Source organism: Euprymna scolopes, chromosome 28 (assembly GCF_053919585.1).
Source record: "Euprymna scolopes isolate OS-2025 chromosome 28, ASM5391958v1, whole genome shotgun sequence".
Classification (NCBI taxonomy): Eukaryota; Metazoa; Mollusca; class Cephalopoda; order Sepiida; family Sepiolidae; genus Euprymna; species Euprymna scolopes.
The window spans coordinates 13,393,445-13,407,138 of NC_136509.1; the positions used below are offsets into that span (position 1 = coordinate 13,393,445).

The window sequence follows — 13,694 nt, forward strand, 5'->3', positions numbered from 1 at the left end:
CACACCCCTTCACTGTTGAGGTCTCTAAATGTCAGAAAGTCTTCTACTCAAATAGCTTTTTCCCTAGAACAGCTGGGCTTTGGAATTCTCTTCCTGCTACCTGTTTCCCAAACTGTACTGATTTGCAGAAGTTCAAATGCAATGTAAACAACATCTTAATCTTTTATAGGCATCATCACAATTAGTAGCCCCTTACGTCCAAGAAGCATATGCCTTGTTTGGGGGTGAAGGTAAGTAAAAAGAAAAATTCTTTCAGCGTGGCCATACCATCAAAGTCTACTCTTTTGCACAAGCCTTCCTTTACTGTCCAGATAAGTCATCTGAACTAAGTCTATCTTTAAGACTAACATTTAATGAAAATCTTAACTAGATTGGTTATTGGTTTTTCTAACTTTGGAAAGAGTCAAATAAAATGTCTAATAAAAATTATTCATTGAATGTTATTCATTAGCATGAAATGAAATAATCTTGCAAAAAAAAAATATAGCTTAATTAAAAAAAAATGTTGTGTTGAGTTAGAATGTAAGACAAATTAAATGTTTTGAAAATATACTGTTGTCAAGTGCGTTCTTATTTTACAGTTGAGTTGAAGTCAGTAGTCATGCAAATGGATTTCTGATATGATATATTATATATGAATAATCTTAATGCCACAACTATATTGATTATTTAATTTGCATATCTCTACAGATGTTTTGCATTTTTGCAAATTCTGTAATGATTTTAGGATATAGCAAAATATTTGTAAAACATTTTATCTAATTCACTTTAATTCCAAAGAAGTGAATAAAAATATTGAAATGAGTGGTATATATTTTGAGTCATTAGTGTTCATGTGAGATTATGTAATGTGATCTTGATCCCCCTCACCCTTCTCCTCATCCTAATAAAAAAACAAATGCAGTGCCTATTAGTCAGCTTCCATTTTTATTTTCGCTTTTATCTATTTTTCATACTCTAATTCTAATGAATCATTCCTAATCCTATTCGTATACCTCATCTCAAGTTGGTTGGATTTTCAATGTCAGACCCAAGTAGCATTTAGGTCGACAAATCAAACTTTGCTATTGAACAGATAATTTTCATTTGTTATTAATATAGCATATATTTTCATCACCTTTGCTTTCGTCACCGTTGTCTTTGTTGCTAATACAATAACATACTTAACTACTTCATCTTCATTTTTATTTTCTTTACATGCTGATATGTGTTAGGTGGCTTCTAAAAATTGATTTTCAAACTAACCTATCTCGGAACAAGTTATTATTCCTTTTACTGTCAAATCCATTCTTACCACTGACCCAAGAACTCTCGTCCATTCTTTCAATGCACAATTTATTTTTAAAAATTATAGCATCCAGTTTAGCAGACTACTAATCTATAAGTGATTTTTAAATAACTTACAAATAAAAATCGTCAAGGAGTATTACTCGTATTATAAATTGAATAAATCTAAGAAGAGTTGTATTAAGTTTTAAACAGTACAAAAACAAATAAAAATTATGAACTAAAATGACTTCACTGCATCATGGATGCTGCAGCATGTGTACAGACAATAAAATTAAATGTTTCTTTAAGTTTTCGTGGTTACTTGAAAAAAATCTGTGCAATATGTGATTGGACTAGAAAAATAGTTGCAAGAGTAATGAAACACCTTTTCAAGTGTGGAGGTTCATGATGAATTCTGTACAGCTTTGCAGGACTGGATAATTCTGTGACAGGATGCTAGTCTGTTGCCAGTTATATTTCCCAGCAAGATTAGTACCTATTCATACACCTGAGTTTAGTGCTTTCTTGTAGCACCTTGTATTCTCAAATAGCTACCCACTTAGGAAAGAACGAAGAAGACTAGCCTAATTAATACAATCATGATACATGGATCCATATATCAAATTTTGAAAAATCAGATTTTCTAATAAAATTTCGACTAGGACTAAACTTTTCATAATCAGAGGTCAAGGTCATAGGTCATATATAATGCAACTACAATGTGGGCCAAGTAGTGAATTCCTGCAATGAACAATGCTGAAGTTATCACCAAAAGTGTAATTTTTACCTTTTCTATGGCCTTGACCTAGATCTCAAAATAAGTTAGTCTTAAGTTAGTCCATTACCGATATTTTGATCCAGCAATGTGAACGTTGGGTTGTACATAAAAATGGTAACAATTTTAGAGGAGGTAATGAGATATTAATATTAAATATTGAACCTCTTTATATTGAGTTTTGATGGATTTATACAAGCAATAAGTGATAGTCTGGCTTTATTTGACCATATTTATATTTATTTGACCAAACGAATAAAGAAAAGAAACAGATGCTCGATCTCTTGTTAAACACTTATGCCAAAATGCTCAATATCTGAAATAAATGAGAATGCATATCGACTAGCTTTGTAGATTTGTTCTTTCTGGCTTTAAGTAGACCATTTATTTTAATTATTTCAGTTAATGTCACATTAGTTTCATATCCATATACTTAATATTTTCAGGTTTCATTTTACTTCAAAGTTCTCAGAAATCATGAGGTCCCCTTCCTGGTGCTAACACTCAGTCTCTATATGAGATGCATAGATATTCGGATGTTCCATTAAAGTCCTCAGTCCTGGATGTGACCTTAAACTATATCCGATTGTGAGGCCCCAGCTTGTGGGCTTTGGGGAGTGTGGAGCCACCCTTTAATTGCCATTGCTCCCAGGTCCACTCTGACCAGGAGTGATAGTACCTTTTAGGGTCCCAACTATGGGTTGAATAGAAACTGCCTTAAAACAAATATACTCTATTAAAAACTTGTTCTTCAAAATCATTGGATTTGGCATTAAATAACCTGAAAAGGGTTGATATGTCATAAAACAAACAAACATTAAAGTCCTCCTTTACCTTACAAACACTGAGTTAGTAAATCAGTTGAGAACATTAATTTTCTTCTCCTGAATTGACCATATAAATGTGTTATAGTATATCTTGTGGTTGCTTGGTATTACCAGATTCCAGCACAAGAATTCATCTAGTCTGGTGGAGTATCCAGCTTCGTACTGTTACTTGAGGTAACATCACTTGGAGAAGATGCCATCATTTTTCATAAAAGCCAGTGTTGGCAAGCCATATTAAGATTTTATTTGGGCAGCAAATACTATGTGATTTTGAATATTTAATCATTGTTTACTTGTAGGGAAAAGTGTCTTCATGCCAAGTCCTGACAAACCCCTTGTACAGAGAAACCTTAGACACTTGAGGATAGTGTCTAGTAGGCATTTAAGTTCTCTCCAGTAGGTATTGTGTGTGTGTGTGTGTAGAAGTTTTATTGAATAAGACTAATACAGAGCTTTAATTTTTTTATTTTTTGTTTTCACAACTGATTTTTCTTTTCCAATGAACCAAAGAACATTCCCAATTGATGGATTAATGGCTTTATTTTCATTTGTTCGCTTTTGGCTATTTCAAGGAATGATAGTACAAAATAGAATAATCAATATTTGTAATATCAATCATAATCACAAGAATCGTCCTCATGTTTCTTTGGTGGAATTGGCTTCCAAATATGGCCAAGACGTTACATTTGCATTTGAATGTAATATTTTTGATAACGAATCTAATTTTATCATAAAATCTTTATAAATGCTTTCTTTGCAAGTGCAAGCAGTAGCATGTTGGTTATCTACTGTGTACCACCTCTTGTATCAACTCCATAACACACCTGGCACCAAGAAGTGTGATAGACCACAGAAGACCCGACTTGCATGCATTAGAAGTGAATGATTGCATACAGCACCTGACTAATATTGATCTTTTAGATTGGAACGTATGGAGAATAGTCAGGAAATGTTGCCTAGTGTTTCCCACCGTGGAGTCTGGCACATTCACAGCACCTTAAATACCAAAACCGTCCATTTTTTTCCCCCAAAAAATTTGCCTGACATTTTGTTATGCATATAAAAATAGGGGAACAAAAAAAGATTAAATGTTGCTTTTTTTTTTTTTTTTTTTTTTAATGAAATTATGTAAAAGGTTTGCTGCCTAAATATACTTTTATATAAAATAAAATAGTATTAGATACGTTTGAAGCCAAAACGCATTATTACAAAATAAACATTTTTGTTTGAAAATTATAAATATACTAGACTACCCATGACCCGTTGGATCAGTATGTTATATTAGCTATGGAATTAATGTATGAATGTGACACTTGTGACGTAAAGAAAATAGTTTTTTTTTTTGACATAACGGAAACATTTCTCTGAAAGTATATTAAAATCAAAAAAGAATATAGATAGATTTTTAAGAGTCGTTCTGTTTATAATTGTTTATTTAAAAAAAAAAAAATACTTAGCCATTGAATTATAAATGCTTTGCCATACTTATAGGTAAATGTGCACTACAGATACCATAATACTTAAAGTTAAATTCCACTTTTGATGTCTTAATTTAAACATAAAAAAAAACAATTAGGATGCTGAAAACGTACACAGTAAAACAATACGTTTTATTGTCGCATTGATTATTTTTTGTAACGCAATTTAAAAAAAACATATTTTCGGTGTTATTTATTTATGTTGGTAGTGTAGAAGAAAATGTATGAATGTTTTTAAGAAAGGTGTATTAAAAAATGGAGAATAGATTTAAAAAAAAAATGAAGGCGGTGTGTAAATTGCTGCTGTAAAATGCTCTTATGGTTGTCAATGGATAAAGTAGATTTATTCGTAAGAAAATTGCGTTGAAATAACTTAATCGTAATACAGAAATGAACAATGTAAAAAAAATGCAGAAAGTATTAACAATTGTTTATTTGGATAATTTAAACACAATAAAAAAACAATTGGAATGCTGAAACAATACATTTTATTGTCACGTTGATTATTTGTTTATGTACGCATGCGCAACCGGAAGTCGTAAACCAGATGTTGGGTTACAACGTCATTTGATTATATAGATTTCGAAGATACACTTCATCATCAGTATTTTTTTTTTTTTTTTTTTTTTTTGCGCCATGTTGTTGTTGGAGCATAGTCAGAAGTCCGTTTGTTGTTTTTACAGTAGTCTTTTCAAATGTCGGAACGGTGCGTTGGTCATGCGGAATTCACATTATGATTTGTGTTCCTTGATAGAAGCGCTGGTTGAGTTTGAAGTGTGTATGTGTATGCGCCACTCTTTTTTTTTTTTTTTTTGCTGAGGATGAGGATTAAAATGTAAAAATTATGTATTGTGCTTCAATTGTGCTCTAAACATAAACATTCATTTTGAATTCTCCCTTATCAAAGAACCTGCTGTTGATTTTATGTTGGACCTTTTGGCTTGTGTGGTAATAAAACTTCTCAAATGCACTTGTGATGTTATGCTGTTACATTTGATAGTTAAATTTGATCAAAATCACCTGTTCCTTCTTTCATTGAATTTTTTTGATTATTGATAATTATCGAAGACATTCCAATTTTAAACCTATCTAAGAACACTGCAAAATACATAAATTACCTGTGTGTGAAATTTCATAAAAATTGGCCTAGCCGTTTTCAAGTCGATAGTGAACAAACTTGCACACAAAGTTCCCTTCATATAATAGTAGAGATAGATACCTAGAATCTTGAGATTGAGGACATGCATTGCATGGAGGTAACTGATATGAAACTGATACGATGAATGTGTAACACAAGTGTTAAAGACTGGTTCACATCTGATGAGTTCAAAGAAAGATTAAATTTGAGCAATATAGCGAAAGTTCCTGAGTTAGTAGATGAACAATTAAGGGTTAGCCTACAGAGGAGGACTAAGGAAAACGTGGAAGGAAGTAATAAGAAACTTCAGAGGAAAAGAGATAAAGACCTAGCCAAAGATAAATTACAGAATGGAATGATAAAAATGTCGCCCTAGAAAAGACCTGTTTCTATTTCTGTTTGATGAAAACCGGTTTTCTGTTTTTGTTGCAGACCATCTACTAATTGGCCAGTTGTGTACAAATCCCAAGAGCGATATCATGCCTGAAAGTGACACAATATTCAACGAACGAGATCAGAGGTTTACTGCTGTACAACTCGTGCTCTGTACCGATCTAAGTTATGACAACCTGACCATTGTCTTAGTACCCTCAAAATGCATCGCTGGATTACCCCGAATAACAAGGACGTACCCAGGGTGATGAAAACAAAGTTTCTGGTCACGGTTATGGTCTTTGGTGTGGTTTCAAGTGAGGGCCGCATTATGTCACTTCACATCTTTAAAGTTGGTTTGAAAGTCAACACCAAAGTATACCTGTGTCTGCTGAAGAGTGTGATGACTCCGAGACAATCAAGTGGTCACTGGCAGACCCTTGATGTGGCAGCAGGATTCGGCATTAGCCTACAAGTCCAAAGAGACTCCGGCTTGGCTTCAGAAGGATTGCTATGAATTTGTATTCTTCTCTCATTGGCCAGCCTCCTCCCCTGACCTGAACCCGCTGGACTTTGTTTGGTCATACGTTGAGAACATCACCAACATGGCCCCCCACAACATCAAAGCCAGCCTGATTATTACCATCTGCTGAGTATTCGCTGAGCTCTCGCCAGACCTTGTAGAAAAGGCATGCTCCCAGTTCCGGACCCGTATCGAAGTGGTGATTGAGGCTGAAGGTGGCTACATTGAATAGATGTCAGCTCTACTACATAACCAAATTATCTGAATTGATTTTTTAATAAAAGTTTTAAAATAAAGCAGTAGTGTTGTTTTCTTTAGGGCGACAACTTTATTGTTCCACCCTGTATTTTGTAAGTCGATTTCTTAAAGCCGTTCAATGCATGCCAGGATGTAAAAACGGATGTTACTAGATCTGGTAGGATTTGAACATTGCATAACTGATTTTATAATTTTTAATGAAACTGTTCAGATAATGTTTCTTCATATGTCAACACAATTTGCTAACATTTTGATATTGTTATTGTTTTTATTCTACAATAAATACCCGGAAAAAAAATCTCTGCAACAATTTGACACATCTTTCCTGTTATTTCCTTTGATTTTTATTAACTTCCATTTTTAAATTTTTTTTACATTTCCTGCAGCCTCCCACTTCTCTGCTTTTTAGATGATTTTTGGTAAGTTTTTTTTTTTTTTTTTTTTTTAAACGGTGAGTGCTGTAAAAGGTAGCTGGGTGTGTCGTTCATGGTTGACCCCCCCCCCCCAATTGTCTGCTGCTTTTTTTGCCTGCTTTTCTGTTTTGTAATTTTGTCTTTAATGCAGTTGTGCCAGTAGCAGCAGTTCATGAGAACTGCACTGATATAGTAAACTATCTTATTAGTTGTATGAAAGGTTTCTGTGTAGTTGTGATGACCAAGCTAGTTTTGTTTAACGATGATCTTAGATATTTTGGGATTATTTTAAAAACCTTTTTAATATGTAGATATTATTAGACAATCTTTTTTGTTTCATTCTCTCTCTCCCCTTCCACCTCTCTCTTATATATTTATAATATATATTTCATTTTTATTAAATACTGACTTTGTGTAAGACCGGAGACTTATTGTTGTCTGATGTCTTTTTTAGACTGAAACAGTAAATTTATTTTAGTGACTAATGGCAATTTTGTTTACCTAAATGGAATAAAATATTATATACATCATAGTACGGACTTCACTTCTGTATAAGCAATGAAGAGGTCTCTAGTTACTTGTAACTGGCTAACCAAAGCATACTCATGAATGTGTAGTGTCATGTAAATACTTATGTAAAACAAAGAAAACGTGTGTGTGTGTGTGTGTGTATATATATTCCTCTTTTTCTCCCTTATCTCTTTCCCTTCCCCATATCTCTCTCGTCCAAAGGTTTTTTATTTCATTGAAACCAAATTAAATAAATTACTGCTTGCTATTCTGCATGCTTCAGTTATTGATGTTAAAAACAAAAGTATTTTTTTATATATACAACACTGTTTTTCTTTGCTCTAGAAGCACACATGAACCGTAATACTTGACTTTTGCCTTTCACTTTTTGATTCAAGTTAATTGCTTTGCAATAGTTTAAAGGTTCTAAAATCACTTGAATTTCAAACACTTGGAATCTAAACAAGTCGGACACTTTTAATCTATGAATAATAGATGAGTTGTTTTTACTAGCAACTTAATACTTATCAAGGCTCAAAAACACTCGAGGATAAGGTTTAATAAGATTGATAAATTGAGTTGAATGATGAACATTATGAGAGCATTTAAAATCCTCACATGCTACTAACTTGAAAAACAGCAATTCTTTCCCTCTTGTCAGAAACATTGCTCTTGGAAATGGAATATGAAACTAAAGGACGAGAAAGTGAGGGAAAGCAAATGTGACGAGACTGCCGAAAGTAAACTCACGTCACACATTTTACCCTCAATGTTTTGTTTTTTTACGTTGTAGGCATTTGAAAGTAATTTAAAACCTTTAATCTGATGCGTACAAAATAATTTCTGGTTTGATTAGCAGTTTAAAGACAAGTCATATATCATTGTTCAGTTGTGCATCTAAACTGAAATTAAATGTGCCCCCGTTGTATCAAAGAACAACAACAAAAAAAAATCCCCCTTCATGTTATTCATACTAGAGAAAATGATAGCAAATTTTAGACATTTTTTTTTTATTTATTCTGGTGCAACCAGATCATGCTGTCTGAAGATGGCTTCCTTACTCAAATGAACCTACATGAACACCTTTTTCGTTTTTTTTTTTTTTTTTTTTTAAACTTTTTTGCACAACTAAATCCTGTTCTGCCAAACCCAAAACAAAAATACCCCTCCCCTCCCATTTTTTTCTTTTTCCATCCCCACTTCCCTACTGGCTTCCTGACTTAAAACACACGAACCAAGAATATTATAAACCCTTTCCCAACGCAGAACTAAATCATGTTCTGCGGGGCCAGGAATAAAGACGGCAAAATCCACTACTATCTCTATCTTATCCTACAAAATCAGTAAATCGGAACACATGAATAAATATAGGAAGATGTAAACAACTTAAAGTATAAAACCCTTTTTTTTTTTTTTTTCTCTCTCTCTCTTTTCGCCCTGCAGAGGGTAAAAATCCCTCAGTGGGGCAACCAGTTAATAGTGGGTCGCTACTCGTAACACTTTAGGATATGATTCTGATGATTGAGCTAACCTAGACCTGGATACATAGAAGTCTAGGCACCGCAACACATCATTTTGACTCTTACTTTGGCTAGACGAACAGTCAGACCTGATCTGACCAATCAGCCAGTCATGCCAACACCCAAAATGCCAACTGCCATAACAAAACAAAACTCCAAGTTACTCCAACATTTTTCCTCACTACCAAAAATAGGCAAATCAATTAAGTGCTAGAATTGGAAAGACCAGAACTCAACACTCCATCTGAACATATGTATTTTTGAGGACACAATGAACAGGAAATGAAGTGCTTGAGAACTGCTTGCTAAAAGAGTATATCCTTCACATAGTCCTAACATGGCCAAGGCGAATGGGTTTCCCCCTTACTATGTCCCATCTTTGGACTTCAAGGTGGGTAGGGAGCGTATTTTATGAGAAATAAACCCCAAAATACATGGCTGAAAAAAAAAAAAATACTTCCTCCTCAAAACCCTTAAAAGAAACCATTCCTCTGACTCTGACCTCTCTAGCTCAGATGAGGGACAAAAATCCAAAACTAGGAAAACCATACCATCTACAGGGTGATCCAAAAAAAAAAACAAAAAAAAAACGAGCCCAAACTCTAATTAGGCCCCATTTCTTAGTGTTTTATCCGAATGAAATGAAACTTCGGTCATAACTGGTTTATTATATTCAAAGCATCACATCAGAACACAAGGGTCTTTGGCCTTTTTTTCTCCATTCTACAGCATATGTTCTAGATGGCCTCCATTTAGCTTTTGTTTTGTTTTTTTTGGTCACCCTGTATAAATGAAGGAAACTTCCCAAGATTCCTAGTGATTGAGTTAATCGAAAAGAAAAAGATTGGAGACTTATCACCTTTTCTAATAGAAAAGATATTATCAACAAAAAGCAAATCAAAAACAATTTTAAAAAATAAGATGAAAACCTACTAGTCAATGTAACTAATTATAAAGATGCTCAATCTCTACTTAAAATGAAGAATTTCCTCGAGTGTAAGTGCAAAGTTTTTTCCCCGTGAAAGACTAAACATTTCAAAAAGAGTGATTCAAGGCTACGAGCTATCATTAGCAACAGGGGAAGAATTAAGAATCAAATTGAAAAAAAAAAAACAAAGAGTGGTCAGCCACACCCATATCAACATAAAAAGACACAAAATAACTGCAAATACATATATATTAACCTTCAACACACCAACAATACCCAAAGAAATCAAGATCGGCTACTTAAACATAAAAATAGACCAATACATTCCAGCTATGTTAAGGTGTTTTAACTGCCAAAAATATGGACATCATAAAGAAGTCTGTAAAGGAAAAAAATATGTGGAAAATGCGGCAACAGAGAGGCAGACCACACTAGAGAAGAATGCATAAATGAGATTAAATGTGCTAACAAAAATCAGAAAAACACTTCACTAAAGACACAAACTCAAAGGGATGAAAATAGAGGAAAATTAAATAACCTCATGAATAAAAATAAAACAACAAATCATCCAATGGATTTGTCATGAAATAAGATCTAATTATAACAAACTTCTTATACTTATTTCACTCTTCAATCCAGTTGTCTGCTTACAAGAAACTTTACCTACAAAACAATAACACTTTCAAAACACCAAACTATGAACAATACAACTATTTACATAACACAGGCCTTCATGCTAATGGAGGCACCTCAATTCTTGTAAGGAATGACATACCTCCAAGTAATTGCTCTATCAAAATAAATATTCAAGAAATTACAACTCGAGTCACATTACACAAAACCATCACAATCTGCTCAATATATGTCCACCATCATGAACCAATTAATGAAAATGAACTAGAAAACTGAATAAAATGAGTACCTTCACCGTTCGTCCTCCTAGGAGACTTTAACTGCCACAGTATGCTATGGAGATGTAAAGTCACAAACTCAAAAGGAAATAAAACTGAACAACTAATTAACAAAAATGACTTATGCCCCTTCAATCAAAAAAATCCCACGTACTTAAATCCAACAAACGGATCAACTAGTGCTATTGATGTTACCATTTGCAAATCAAGCTTCTTGGATTATACATGGAGCACCTACGAAGAACACTGGAAGTAATCACTACCCTATTATAATCAATTACAATAATTCCATCCAAAGCCACATACCCGAATGGAACACAAAGCCAACTGGACCAAATTCATAGAACATTGTTCACTACAATTTACAGAACACCAAATCCAAACAATGGAAGAATTCATATAATACCAAAAATTCTCCTTCTGAAAAACAAAAAACATTGTTAAATCCAGAATGTAAAAATGGTCATCAGACAGAAAGGCAGTTTTAAGAAAATTTAAAAAAACAGCCAAGAACTTAATAGAATACAACACCAAAGAGCTAAAACTCAAAAAACAAAGAATCCAAAAGAATCTGCTGGCAACAATTTGTCAACAAAATCAACACCACACACTAAATCCAAAACTATCTGGAAAATGACTAGGAAAATATCCAGAAAATATAGTCCCAACCCAATCAAACATTTCCTCACAACCCCCCCCCCCCCCCAAAAAAAAAAAAACACAAAATAACCAAAAAAAGATGTTGCTAACATACTAGCTAAAACTTTTGCCGAAAATTCATCATCAAAACGCTACAATAAACAATTTCAAAAGAAAAGTACAAAATAAACTCCAATAACCAAGAGCCTTACAATCAAATCTTCTCACTCAATGAACTAGAAACTGCCATAGAAAAATCCCATAACTCGGCTGTAGGATCAGATGAAGTGCAGTACAGCTTCCTTATACAAATTTCACCCAAATCATAAAAAACTACTTCTCAAAATTTATAAGATATAGGAAACAAGATTTCCCAAGTTCATGGAAACAAACAACTATACCCCTCACAAGCTGCCTATGCAAAACATTTGAAAGAATAATCAATTACCATCTCATATGGTATTTAGACAACAAAATAATTTCAAAACTGTGGATACCAAAAAAATCGAGGATGTATAGACCACATCACTAACCTTGAAAATTACATCAGAAGCTTTCATCAATAATCAAGGAACATGTAACTTTTTTTTTTTTTTGATCTTGAGAAAGCAAATGAAACTACTTGTAAACACAGCATCATAAAAGATGTCCACAATGTTGGACTAAGAGGCAGACTACCTGAATTCATGAAACATCCTGACAGACAGATCTTTTCAAGTTGGCATAGACTCTACTTTATCAGACCTACAGAATCAAGGAGTTCCTCAAGCCAGCATATGTCAGCAATTCTCTTCAACATCAAAATTAACAACATTATAAAAGAACTCTCTCCTGATATACATAGCTCCTTATATGTAGATGACTGCTCAATCAGCTACAGATCAAAATACATTCACACCATTGAAAGAAAATAACACATCATAAATAAAATGAATAAATGGGCAACAAGAAATGGTTTCAAATTTTCCAAACCTAAAACAAAATGTATCCATTTTTTTTTTGTAACGAACGCAAACTCCACTTTGACCCAACCGTACAGATTTAAGGTGAAAAAATTCCATTCGTAAACCGTGTTCTACAAAAAAATAGACTGGTTAAAAGTGCTCACCCAATGCAAAGGCACCCTCTCTCTCCTTTCTCCAATCTGTCATAATGACCTTTTCACCTCCTTTTATGTCTTACTTCAAAAATCAAACTCTTTCCCATCATGCACTGCTTTCCCATCATGCACTCCAAGTGCATAAATGTGTCAGCCATTTTGTCTCATCTTTCACATGGAGCAACACCGGTAAGCCCTTCATTTTGTTTGCAGGTACACAAGCACCTAGGAATCATTTTTGACAAAAAAATGAAACTTCATCCCACACATCAATTACATTTAAACCGAATGCAATAAAACACAATTCCTATGAGTCATCGCCCATATACTCGCACTATATAGAGCATTAATCAGATCAAAATAGACTATGGCAGCTTTATATATCAATCCACTAGAAAGTCATATCTAAAAACCCTCCACACAATATGCCACTCCAGACTAAGATTAGCACTAGGAGCATTTCAAACCTCTCCTGTAGAAAGCTTATATCCAGAAGTGCATGAAACCCCTTCACTGCTTGGAAACCAAAACCTTGGTCTAAAGTACTACACAAAATTAACAGCCAACCCCACAAATCCAGCACACAATAGCACTTTAAACCCAAATTGTGAACACCTTTTTGACCAAAAAGAAAATCCAAACTTTTGAACTCTGAATAAAACTGATCTCCAAAGAGCAAATCTACCCATAACCAAAATCCATGAAACTGTCCTACTCAAAACCCCTCCCTGGAAAATTGTAGCCCCTAATATCAATCTAAGTTTAAGTAAACATGAAAAGAAACCTACTCATCCAATAACTTACCATGATAATCTCAATAAAATTAAAGAAAAGTAGCCAAACAACGCACAACTATACAGATGGGTCTAAACCAAATAACGCAAGAGCCAGTGCAGCAATACTCAACAAATAAATAAAAAAAACAAGCAAGCCTCCCAAAAGAAACATCAATTTTCAGTGCCAAAATACATGCTCTAATCCTCGCTCTCAATCTAGCCTCCAATAACAAAGAATCCAAATTTATAATCCGTTCA

General features: G+C 33.7%; 1 protein-coding gene across 5 annotated transcripts in view; it reads left to right on the top strand.

Moving 5' to 3' along the window:
• The window catches only part of LOC145249474 (protein FAM13A-like), a 388,341-nt gene that overhangs the window by 177,290 nt on the left and 197,357 nt on the right, over positions 1-13,694 (top strand). For 2 of the 5 annotated variants that reach the window (XM_080111054.1, XM_080111057.1), the window contains exon 5: positions 7,027-7,059. The exons of the other annotated variants lie outside the window; for them this stretch is intronic. The gene's annotated coding sequence lies outside the window, so the exon portion shown is untranslated. The remainder of the gene's footprint in view (positions 1-7,026; positions 7,060-13,694) is intronic. 5 annotated transcript variants of the gene reach the window in all.